The sequence below is a fragment of the Ursus americanus genome, chromosome 29 (assembly GCF_024610735.1).
Source record: "Ursus americanus isolate L20-20 chromosome 29, mUrsAme1.1.p, whole genome shotgun sequence".
NCBI lineage: Eukaryota > Metazoa > Chordata > Mammalia > Carnivora > Ursidae > Ursus > Ursus americanus.
The window spans coordinates 33,180,990-33,193,902 of record NC_142155.1 but is presented as its reverse complement, the minus strand read 5'-3'; the positions used below and the strand labels follow the sequence as shown (position 1 = coordinate 33,193,902).

Sequence of the window (12,913 nt, the reverse complement as noted above, 5' to 3'; positions counted from 1 at the left end):
CTGAGGGCTAGATGGTTTATGGAGACCTCTCAACAATTTGAGATTTGAGATTAAAACCGGGTGGTAATTATATGCTTTCATCAAAGAGTGTTAAAAGATTGGGTAGCTCCCTTTTTGAGACTGGGGATCACGTGATGAAATTCCACATATTTGGAATATTGGTGGTGATAAAGGATATCTACATAAAGAGAAGGCAATAGGAATTGGATGTTTCCAGTGACTTAATCAGCTCCTCACCTTCATCTTGGCCGCTAAAGTTGTGTTTTGTTTTGTTTTCTGTTCTTTTTAGTGCTGACTTACAGATGTCACAGATAAGGTTTCACAGCATTCTGGAATGGAAAGAGAGGGTGTTGCAAAGGAAAGCCTAGTACATTTAAAAGTTAGCATGAATCAGTTATTTGCCAAATAACTAAGTAAAAGTGTTGTTTTACTTTTAAAAAAAGCATATGCAAAAAAGGTATTTACTGATTCTAATCAGAGTTCTAAACAAATACTGTGTTTTTTGTTTTTAACCCCCGGCGCCCCATCCCCCGTCGAGATAAAACTGGAGTGTGTGTGTGTGTGTGTGTGTGTGTGTGTGTGTGTGTATACAGGGCGCCTGCAGAGAATAGAACGCATCTTGTAGACCTTAAAAAAAAAAAAAAAAAAAGCCAAATAAACCTGTTTCTTGAATAAACCAGTACATTTCTGAAGTTAAAAAGAATCCCAAAGGAAACAGAATTGACAGCTTGGGAGCTTGATTTTTGAAAAAAAAAATTTTTTTTTTAATTAAAAAAACCCTAATCTCCACATTTTTTGCTAGGCGAGAACCGAAGTTTGGAGGTAGACGAGCAGGCGAGCGGTTTGCCCGGGCGCAGAGCATGAAGGCCGGGCGGGCGCGGGGAGCGGGCGCCCGCCGCCCGGCGCGGGGGTGAGCGAGAGAGAGAGCGGAGCGCGTGTGGCCGGCGCCGCTCGGCCGGGAGCTCCCGCGCCCGCGCCCCGCGCCCCGCGCCCGCCGCCGCCGCCGCCGCCGCCCCTGGTGCGATGGCGCAGAAACCCCGTTGACAAGGCACTGCTTTTTCATGACGGTGAGTTTCCCTTTGAGTGTATTATAATTTTGTGATAAAAATTTCAAGGAGAAAAAAAAAACACACACAACCTCCTTCCTCTGCCTCTTTCCTTCGGGGAGGGGAAAAGCGAGGGAGGGGGGGCTGGAGATCTATCTCCAGACAGACAGAAAAGAAAGAGGAGCAAATTAAACACCGAGTTGCCAAAACCAGGATATTAGGTTTCAGCCCAGAGAGCTATTGGCTAAGGCTGTGTTTTTTTTTTGGGGGGGGTGGGTTTGTGGGTGGGTGATGGTGGTGGTGGGTGGATGTTTAATGGACACGGAGAAAAGGGGAATCGAGTGTTTATGCCTTTCCCAGCGCCGCCCGGGCCCCGGGAAGACCAAGTTCAGTGTCTGGGGCGGGGGCGCGGGCGGGCAGGGGGCGGCGGGGCCGGGCTGGGGGCGCCTCGGCGGGGTGGGGGCCCCGGCGCCTTTTTTTTTTTTTTTTTCCCTTTTCCGCGGATGCAAATTTCTGGAGCGGGGAGAGGGAGAGCCTGGGAAGGGGGGTGGCGTGGCGGTTGGTGGTGGGGAGGAGAGGGGAGGGAAGCCTTTTAATGACTCATTGATTGAGCCGGTTTAAAATTAGTTGTGTGAGCGAGTGTGAGTGTGTTTTCCGCCCCCCGGAGCCGCCGGGAGCCGGGAAGGAGGGAGCGGGGCTCGGCGAGGGGAGGACGGCGCGGCAAGGCCGCGAGCAGGGGGCAGGGAGGGCCAGGAGTGACGGCGGGCGAGGAAGAAAAATAAGCTTTTCCAATCTCCTCCCCTCGGTTTTCCCCTCCTCATTTCTTTTCTCTTTCGGCAGCTCTTGGGTGTGAATCGCATTTTCTTTCTTCTCGGCAAAATGGACCCCGCGTCTCGGGAGGGGGAGGGGAGAGGGTGGGGAGAGAGGCGGCGGCGGAGACCGGGTTTCTTTTTTCATCCTGGCTTCCTCCTTCCCGCCGCTCCTGCGGGCGGCCGCGGCGAGAGCTCGGAGCCGGCCGCCCGCCCCAGCCGGGCCCGGTCCGGCCGGGCGACCGGCGCGCGCCCGCCGGCAGCCTGGCCTTTCCCTCGCCTCGCCGCCTGGCTCCGAAGCTCCGCCGACGACCCGCGGCCGGGCCGGACGAGCTCTCGCGCCGCGCCGAGGACCCGCGGCCCAGCCAGGGGCCTCTTGCCAGGCCCGCGCGGCCGAGCCGAAGAGACTAGAGGCCGTAGCGGCACTATTTTGGCCGAGAGCGCGCGGGCCCGACGCGGTTCGCGCCCCCCCGAGTCGCCCCGAATGCGGGATCTTTGGGGGGGGGTGCGGCTGGAAGGCGCTAAGATGGCGCTGGGCCTGGCCCGTCGCCAGGGCTGGTGGCGCAGTTGCTCCGCGGGCGCCATCTTCCCTGGCGGCGCGGGCGGCTCCCTTCGTGGACGTTTCGCCGGCCGGGGCGCGGGGAGGTCGGGGGCAACCGGGAGCTACGCTCAGGGTGTGGGATTCTGTAAATGGGGCCGGGCTGCCGAGCCCGCGTAGCCTTGGTCTTCCCCAGGCCCCCAGACCCAAAGGACGAGGCGGCCGGGTCCGAGCGGGAAGGGGCCGGGGCGGCGGTGCCTTGCTCCGCAGCTCCTGTGTTCGCGGGAAGAAGTGGTTTGGGGGTCGGGCCTTGCAGCTGGTGGGTTCCCTCTCTGAGCCCGCATCCCCCTTCGGTCAAAACTGGAGGTGAGGGGGGTTCTGGTCGTCTTTCCTAGGGTCTAAAACTGGACGGCTTTGTCTTCCCCGACCTGGCTGGGGGCAGGGCATGGAGGCTTTCGCTTCATCCTCTTCCAATTAGTTTTCAAGAGTAGAGTCAAACCAGGGTACAAATTTGCAAGAAAAAGTCGAGGACAGTGTCTGCCTTCTAGTGACACGGTTCTCTGTAGGCACCCTACCTTAGTTTTCTTTCTTTAGTTGCTTTATTATAAAACAACTTTGGGGAGACATTGATATGGTCAAACTGTGGGAAGCTTATGGGTTCCAGTGATTTGAAACATCTTGTTGGCTTTCATCTTAATTATTCCAAGTAGTAGCGACTTAGAACAGTTTGTTAGAACTCTGATCTGAAAAATTAAACTCGCTTTGAAACTGAGACTTTTTTCCCCTTTCCCTTTCTAAAAAAGCCCTGTATTGTTTTGTGTCTGCTCTGTCTCAACATAATAAGGCTTCTCAGTTCCCTGACTCCCTAAAGTGTTTCCTTAAAATCACCCATACAAGTATGTATCTGTCCTATTGGAGCTCTGTATGAGGACATGTGGGGGGGGTTTAACTGTTTTCAGTTGTTACTGAAAAGATTATTGGGAGGAGGAAACAAGTCCCTAAAACAGCTCTCTAGTCCACAGAGATGGAAAGTAAGTAGTTAATTTCCAGTGGCTAAAAGTAACATAGTGGCACCAGTAGGTGTGTCCTTGTGCTTATAAACACAATATATATAGTGGCTGTTTTAGATGCCTTAATAAGACCTACCGTATATTGGACACTGTTGTATGTATGTGCCTGGTGCTTTATTTAACTCCTATGTATATCAGTCTTGCAATATTGATTTTATTATCTGTTTATACCAGAGGAGGAACTAGTTCGCCCAGATACACAAATTGTTCTAGGTCTTGCTGTTTTAAATGGTAGAATTGACATTGGATCCCAAAAGCCGTGTTCTTGGCTCCACGGCTGTGGTGTCCAAATCTGAGTTTCAGAAGCAAACGGGGGGGAGATACTTTTAAACATAGATTTGTAACATCCCTTTTTTCCCCATTATCTGTTAAGGCCGGTTGGGTGTGTGTGTGTGTGTGTGTGTGTGTGTGTGTTCAACACATCTAGTGTGTTAGGCAATCTCACTTTCAAGCTTCTGACTTTCAACTTTCCGATTCCCCTAACTCCCAGTTTTGAAGTTCTGGCCCACCCTGCATCCCCTAAATCTGACTGTGGGAGTTGTTATTCTAAATCTCTCCAGGTGATTCCACTGTGACAGATGCACATTTGGAATATCGCTGTATTACACTACGTGTTGTGCTGCTGGCTCTTTTTTGAATTGGAGTGTGAGACTTGAGGCCCATATCGTTTTGAGTTTCAGCAGTTTATTGCTCATTCTCACATTTATTTTTCTCCTCTAGCTGCCATTTATCAAATTACTAAAACTATTTTCTTACAGAGAGAAGGTTTAGCTATTCTAAGACTTTAAAATCTCTGCATATTCACAAGTACATCTCATTCTGCTGAGAAGTTATATAACACACAGGCGTCTAGGTCCAGCTGGGCCATCTAGTTTAGTCCAGACAGCTGTGCAACAAAAATAGAATCGAATCTAGGATTGAGATAGAAATTAGGAATAGGGTAGAAAAGACCCTGGGGGGAAAAAAAACTAGAGGTAAATCCTTGAAAGAAAGGATTCTTTTCAGAATTTTGAATTGTGACGGTATCTTTTGTGTTTTGGGAAGTAAGATGGTGAAATCATTCTAAACATGAGACCCTTTCAAGAACAGAGTATGCATACAGGACACAGACGGTCAGAAAGAAACATCCAGAGCACTTGATGAATAGCTGACCTGACCAAAAAGAACCAAGTCAGTGATGAAATCATTAACTTCTCTGGAGCAAGAACCATATCTTTTGTGCTTTCCTTTCTTTATTCTCAAATCACTGTTGTGTTTAGTAATTGCTAGGGGGAATGGTTAAAAACTTTGGTTTTTGATGCAGATGACGAAATTATATTATCTTTGCATATGTCTACATTTCTCTTTCCTTCCACATTTGAAAATTTTTATAAAGAACAGCTGTTGACGGTGATGGGTAGTAAGGAGGGCACGTATTGCATGGTGCACTGGGTGTCATACACAACTAATGAATCATCGAGCCTTACATCGGAAACCGGGGATGTACTGTATGGTGACTAACATAATATAATAAAAAATCATTAAAAAAAAAAAAAAAAAAGAACAGCTGTTGAATACCTGTGTGCAGTCCATGTCCAGTCTAGATTAGTAGGCAGGTGGAGGTCTAGGCTTTGACTGTCCTGTGTGTTTTCTCTCCCTTTGTGTTTCACGGTAAATGCCAAAGCAATTATATTCTTGAACTAAAATCCAATAAAGCTTGAAAGAAGGGGAAATCTAAAATAAACCTGGCTTAGACAGGAGGTATAGCTTCTGTATTTTAAAGTAGCCTTTAATGGGGGCACCTGGCTGGCTCAGTCGGTAGAGCATGCGACTCTTGGTCTTGGGGTCGTGAGTTTAAGCCTCTCATTGGATGTAGAGTTTACGTTATAAATAAATAAATAAATAAATAAAGCCTTTGGTGGAATTCAAAACAGGCAAGATCTCTGCCTTCATGGAATTTATAGTGGGGAAGATAGGAAATAAGTTAAACACCAATAATCAAGATAATTACAGATTAAGAAAAATTGTAAAAAGCTAATAAGTTGGTAGATCTAAAAGGGCGTGCTATGGGGCATGGCTGTTTTGGCTAGTGAGAGTCAAGGCACATCCCTTTGAAGAGGTGATATTTGAACTGAGGCTTGAAACATGAGCTTGTGCTAGCTGTGTGAGAAGCTGGGGAGACAACGCTAGCCTGTGAACAAATGCAAAGACCTGGAAGGCCCGGAAGGGCATGAGTGTTGGAACAGAGAGAGGCAAGAGGAGAATGGAATGAGACGGAAGTTGAGAGATCCTCTGGGGCTTCCTGTATTAGGCTGTACCAGGAGTTTGGGGTCTTATTTTATTCAAAGTGACAAGCTATTAAAGGGCTTTCATCAGGGCAGTGATGTTTTGGGTTTTAAAGATCACTGCCGTTCTGTGGAGCAAGGAAGGAAGCAGAGAGGGGAGTTAGGCTGTTGCAGTGGCCAGCTCAAGATTGATGGTATCTTAGGCAAAAACAGTGGCAGTGGGGATGGAGCAAAGTGGATGGTGGGTTCCAGATATGTTTTGGAGGTGGAATCAGAAGTATTTACTAAATGGTTTGGCTGTGGAGACAGGAAGGAGTCAAGAGAGCCTTCAGGGTTCTAGCCTAAGCCTTAGTGGCTGACGGCGCCATTTGCTGGTTGGAGAAGACTGGAAGAACAGGTAGGGAGGGGTGGGTAACGAGCTCCATGTGGAACCTGTTACGTTTTTGAAACACTTGCAAGACATCCAAATGAAAAGTCAGGTAGGCAGTGGGTATTCAAATTGGACTGATAGGAGTGACTTCAATTGTGGGAGTCACTAGCAATACAGATGGTATGCGCGGAACTGGTCGAGATCATTTGTGATCCTAGAAGCCTTAAATCAAACCATAAAACACTTCTAGTGGCTCAGAATTGGGCAAAAGAGACAGAAGTTTTAGCCATGAAAGTGGAAGAGTGGATTATTCTTTTCAAGAAGGAGGGAATGGTCTCTGCCAAATGCTGCTGAGAACATGAGGATAAAGAAGTGACCACTAGGATTTGGCAACATGGAGGTGGCTGTTTGACAAGTAGTTTCTGTGGCAAATGGGGTTGGAAGCCAAATTGGAATGCACTAAGAATGGGATGAGGTGAGGTGAATGGACCCCACTTGTTGGGGAAGTTTCGCTGTGAAAAGAACGACAGCACAGCAGTGGCTGGAGAGTGAGGTGGGGTCAAAGACGTGCTTTTTAAATGATGGGGAATAGAAGAGCATTTTATTTTATTTTATTTTTTTAAAGATTTGTATTTATTTATTTGACAGAGAGAGACAGCCAGCGAGAGAGGGGACACAAGCAGGGGGAGAGGGAGAGGAAGAAGCAGGCTCCTAGTGGAGGAGCCTGATGTGGGGCTCGATCCCAGAACGTCAGGATCACGCCCTGAGCTGAAGGCAGACGCTTAACAACTGCGCGACCCAGGTGCCCCTAGAAGAGCGTTTTTAAATAGACTAATCAGAATATCTAATAGGGAGGGAGAGACTAACGCAGAAGAGAGAGAATACTACCAAAGGAATTCTTAAGATGAGAAGCTCTTCAAAACACAAGAAGAGGATTTGCCTTTGGTGGGAGCAAAACAACTTTCTGAGTAGCAGGAGAGAAGGCAGAGAATATGGGCACAGTGCAAGGACGTGTTGAGGTGGGGGTAGAAGACAGAGCTTTACGTTCTGTGTTCTCAGTGAAGTCTTAGGCAAGGCCAGCAGTTAAGGGAGGAGGGGTGGGGATGGTTTGAGGTGAGAAGGACTTCTCACCTTGGACAGCAGAACTGTGAAGTAAGTCAATGGGAAACGAGGTAGGGATTGCTGCTTACAGGACTGTCTGTGAATTCAGACTCCCGGGTCTGAATTTGAAACCAGTCGATCCAGTTAGTTGAGTGGTTTTCTGCCAGTGACATCCACCGTTTACAAGGGAAGCCAAAAGCAGGCAGGGCAAGATTGGTTTGACCAGAATTGGAGTCGCGCCCCACCCCCACCCCAGTGTGACAGAAGAAAAGAGAAGATAGGGACCTGAAGGTGGTTGCAGGGGGCAAATAAAATGAGGAACCTTGGAGTGTCCGCTGGGTACCAGGAAAGCAAGAGAAGAGAATGGGGGTGGGGGCCATGAGGTTAACCATGAAGATCATTCTTGGTTAATAAAAAATGAGTTAATGAGTACAGAATCTCAGTGTGAGCTGATGAAAAATCCTGGAGTCGGGTAGTGGCTGCAGCCGCTTAGCAGTGTGAATGGACGGAAGGCCCCCTAGCCGCACACTTAAAGATGGTACATCGTGTATTTTACCGCAATAAAAATGAGTTGACTTCGAAACATTTGTAGCAGGTACAGATGTTATTTGTACACTGCCTTGGACTATTTGCAGAGTACTGTATTTTCTGTGGAAGAAAGTAACTTTAAAAATCAAATCTTAAATTCCTGAGGCTGAGAGCATCTCCACTTACCATGGTCCCAATCTTGTGTGTGCAGAAGTCACCTAGAGATTCTGGAGTGGGACCAACAAACCTTATATTTTTTCTTTCCCTGTTCACTGACTTGTTCTGACCCTTCAGCGTAGCATTTAAAACAAGCCAGGCGCTCGATAAACATTTGCTGACTAGTTCGACAACCCAGGTAGAGTAAAATGATAGGAACCAAAGGGGAGGTTCTTTCAGATAGGTTGAGACCTACAGTGCCTTACACATTCTCATCTCTGTGGGTGATGAGTAGATTACGGGCAAGGAGGGAGAAAATAAGTACTGGGGAAATCATTTTTTAAAGATTTTTATTCGTTTTGAGAGAGCATGCACATAGCGTGAGGGAGAGGGAAGGGGAGAGGGTCTCAAGCAGAGGAGCACAGAGCTGGAGCCTGAGTTGGGGCTCGATCTCATGACCCTGGGATCATGACCTGAGCCAAAACCAAGAGTCAGATGCTTAACCAACTGATCTACCCGGGCGCCCCATGGAAAATAATTTTTTAAAGACTCAAACCTGGGTGGCTCAGTCATTAAGCATCTGCCTTCGGCTCAGGTCATGATCCCAGCGTCCTGGGATCCAGCCCCGCATCGGGCTCCCTGCTCTGCTGGGAGGCTGCTTCTCCCTCTCCCACTGCCCCTGCTGGTGTTCCCTCTCTCGCTGTGTCTCTCTCTGTCCAATAAATAAACAAAATCTTTAAAATAAAATAAAGATTCAGACAATACCAGGGCGCCTGGGTGGCTCAGTTGGTGAAGCGCCAGCCTTCGGCTCAGGTCATGATCTCAGGGTCCTGGGATTGAGCCCCACATTGGGCTCCCTGCTCAGCGGGGAGCCTGCTTCTCCCTCTCCCTCTGCCTGCTTCTCCCCCTGCTCGTTCTCTCTTTCTCTGTCAAGTAAATAAAATCTTAAAAAAAAAAGATTCGAACAATACCAAGTGGAAGTGTGTAGTGCTCCCCTCAACCTCCGTCTGCATTCTTTCCTCTGAGTGATGTCATTCACCTTTTCATAAGGTCCTCTGTTCCCCAACGCACCTACAGAGTAACAGTGAAGTGAAATTAGAGAAAAGGAGAACAGGGTTAATGATAGGGTTCAAAATAGATGTCTGTGGTCTTCACCAAGAAGATAGCAAGGTCATTGTCAGGGGCAGAGACAAAAGGCTTTGAATCTAAGGAGGGAGGAGTAAATTTGTGGAATGTATCAGCTGTGGGGGGAAATGGACAAAAGAAATGGTGCTTGGTTGCCATGAGGCAAGTGAATTCAGTAACATACCAGATCTGTCTGCAAGGAGTGGTTCTCTCCGTGGTCCATAATGTTCTAGAGTAGAAGTGGAATTTACAGTAAGTGAGGGGTCTGGCAGAAAGGGAGGGGTTGTTAAGTGAGTGTGGGGAAGTGGGAGAGCTGACAGAAAAGGAGTGGGATGTGGACTTTAAAGGAAGGCCTTACAATGGAAACCTCGTATGTGGTACCTTGCTTCGTGGAGGTGGGAGCCCAGCCTGTGGCTCTGTTGGGGATGGCTTGCAGTTCAGGAGAGCTCAGGGGGTGGTCCACATGTTGTATGGGAAAGTGGAAGAAAGAGGTCTTGGGGACAAGCAGCTGGGGGCTTTGTGCTTGCGCTCAGGAAAAGATCCTGAGACCTCACTGTACCAGATCTTAAACCCCTTCCTCTTAATCCTCATCGACTCTAATTTATCTGGTTGTGACTTAATGATAAATTTCTTTTTAATAAAGTTGTAAAGTTGAACATTTTCTGGTTTTGTGGGTTCTTTGGCTGTCTTGCAAACACATTAAACACTTGTATTACCTGAAATTTAAAACCCCGAATGTGAGAATGTAAGGGAATGAGGTGTGCAACGTATTGTCTTTTTAGAAAAGGCTTGTCTCAATTCAACCAAAATCCAGGATGCTTCCTTGTATCATCAGAAATTATGTTTTATGTCTTGAGCTGTAGTTGAAACATTTTCACAAGGAAGAAAATGGGGGGAAAGAGAAATAGTATTTGTTAAACCTTAACATTATTTCAGGCCCTAAGGGGTGTTTAATATTATTAAATTCTCATAATAACCCCGGAGGTAGTTTTTGTCTCTACAGATAATGAAACAGGTTTACCGAGGATAAATAACTTATCCAAGGTTGCTTTACTAAGGGTCGGAGGCGGGATCAGAATATATACTGTAGGTCCCTGCATCAGACGTTTTGCCATTGGTATTAAGCCTGTGTATAAATTTAATCTACAGATGATTGCCTGCTGAACATTTTATCTTAAAATTGGATGACCATTATTTCAATAGGAGGAGAAGGAAAAAGTAGTGTTTTAATGGATAAATAAAACTTGTGATTAAAAAAACCCCCAAAAACCAAGAGTCTCTTCTGGTGATAGTTATCTGGGTCAAAGCAATTATTCTCTTTCTGCAGATAATTCAGTTTTTATTTGCATAGTATGGTGAGTCAAACATGGGGACCATTTTAGCTCTATATTTGGTAGCAATCAGAGATTATGAATCATATCTTTCACTTGAAAAAAAGTCCTAATCAGAAAAGAGAACACTTAGGACCTTAATTAAAGATGATATGGTGCAGCTCAAGTTGTTCCCTTGCTTGGAATGTCAATGTAAGCACAGTAATTAGAAGTACAGATTTGGGGAAGAAAGTATTTAAGACGCGCAAAGTGTGGTTCACTTTAAGGAGACGTTCTTTTAAAGAGGCCATACTGTAGATCAGGACGTAGGCCGTATTTACTAAGTGTGGCCAGTAAGATAACGTGTCAGAAGTAAATTTTTTTTCTTTTTGGCTGTACGAGAAAGCACGAGAAAGCTGAGCCCTGAGAGGCAGCAGTAGTAAAAGATCATGAGGCGTTCTCACTGTAGATTTGAGCTCACCGGGGCTGGCCTGCAGCTCTTGAACCTCGTGGGGCTCACCCAGCGGTTGGAGGAAGCGCGTGAGTTCTCCATGCAAGGCTGCGAGTACTAACTAGAACTGTCCTCCTCGCCCAATGAGAACCAGCGTGTTAGCACTGCGTATTAGTGGGAAGCCTCAGCTGGGGAGATGAAGAATTTCAAAATCTTGTGGTAAGTGTCACGTCAGAGAGAATTTCAAAATTCGTTATGTGGACTGAAATATTGTGACCATAACTAAGGAGTAAGAAGATGGCTATTATATGTCTCAGAATCAACCATCCTTAAAAGTTGCTTGCAGTATATTTCAGATATGACTCTTGTAATTTTTTAAAAGATAAATCAGCTTTTGTGGTTAAATTTTTATTTTAGAATTATTTAGTGCTCCTAGGAAATTTTTTACAACGTTAGGGCCACTCCCATCAGTGTATTTTTAGCAATAAGTTTTAAAGCCCTAAGCATTTCCCCTGAATTTAAAGAAAAAGTCAGACTTGTTGAACAAGTGTAGTTTCAGTGAAGTATAACTGATAGTTTTATGAATATAAAATAAATTAGGGTGGTTTATAGGGTTTTTGTTTTTCCCCCCAAAAATCATTTCTCAGGGCTCCTGGCTGGCTCAGTCAGTAGAGCATGTGACTTTTGATCTCAGGGTCGTGAGTTCAAGCCCACATTGGGCGTAGAGGTACTTAAAAATAAAATCTTCTAGGGGCGCCTGGGTGGCACAGCGGTTAAGCGTCTGCCTTCGGCTCAGGGCGAGATCCCGGCGTTAAGGGATCGAGCCCCGCATCAGGCTCCTCCGCTGGGAGCCTGCTTCTTCCTCTCCCACTCCCCCTGCTTGTGTTCCCTCTCTCGCTGGCTGTCTCTATCTCTGTCGAATAAATAAATAAAATCTTTAAAAAAATAAATAAAAATAAAATCTTCTAAAAAAATTATTTTTCAGTAAACGGTAGAACTGGAGAAACCTGGATGCCATTTTGGGAGATTAAATTTTTTTAAAAGAGTTTTTATTTATTTTATCAGAGAGAAAGCATGAGCAGTGGGAGTGGCAGGCAGAGGGAGAAGCAGGCCTTCCCGCTGAGCAAGGAGCCGGATGCGGGTCTCGATCTCAGAACCCTGGGATCATGACCTGAGCCAAAGGCAGGTGCCTAACTGACTGAGCCACCTAGGCGTCCCTTGAGAAATTAAATTTAAAATCTTCGTGTTTGACAAACACATTTGTTACATACAAAGTTAGAATTCACATCAAAGAAAAGTTTTCTAGAGCAAGTTTTAGTTTTTTAAACTGGAAGTAACCTAAGAAGTAGAATACTAGATGATTTTTTTAATGTGGAGATATGTCTTAAAATTTAGAAGTAACTCTTTCCATGTAGAGACTGTTACCCACACACAAAAAAAATCAGATTTTTTTTTCTCCTGATTACTGAGAGTAAAAGTGATTTTTGTGTGGTTTTGATTTGGAAGTATTTCTTCTAGGACTTAAAATAAAAACGAATGCTGCTATATTTAGATTTGTTTTAACTCTGGCATTTCCTAGAAGTGCAAAGAAATATATTTAGAAATAGGTCACTTTTTTCTTCCTATTTGTATTCTGATTCTCCAGATCTGTGAGAATCTCAGGATTGGAGAAATCCATGGGAGCCCTTTTCTCTAGTAGTGATCACACTTATAAAATGAGTATTTACAACTCGATATGTTTGGAGTTGCTTCCCTCCAAGATGGCTTTTTTTATTTTCAAATTTTAAAACTGTTTTACTTATTCATCTGACTTTATACGGCACATGATATTATTTTCTGTTACGGCATATATTGTTTAGATAAGACAATCTGAAAGTAGATGTCCAGAGAGAATAATACAAAGAGAAATAAAATTTAGGTAACCATGGTGTTGGAAAGAAAGGGGGTGGGGAGGACCTTTAAATCCTTAGATATGTAAAGTTGACATTATGCCATGTGAAACACCTAATGCGCCCCAAAGAAAATTTGCTTATGTTTTTGGTGGTATCTTCTGAGCACTAATATATTACTGTATATGCTTTTTTCATTTGCACGGCCATATTCAAGTTTTACAGTTAAATTAGACATATATAATCAATTAAGAAA

The 12,913-nt window shown here is 45.4% G+C and overlaps 1 protein-coding gene across 1 annotated transcript in view; it reads left to right on the top strand.

The window, feature by feature from the left end:
- Positions 1 to 12,913, top strand: part of BICRAL (BICRA like chromatin remodeling complex associated protein) — a 95,696-nt gene that overhangs the window by 23,370 nt on the left and 59,413 nt on the right. The window contains exon 3 of the mRNA XM_045800694.2: positions 803 to 1,067. The gene's annotated coding sequence lies outside the window, so the exon portion shown is untranslated. The remainder of the gene's footprint in view (positions 1 to 802; positions 1,068 to 12,913) is intronic.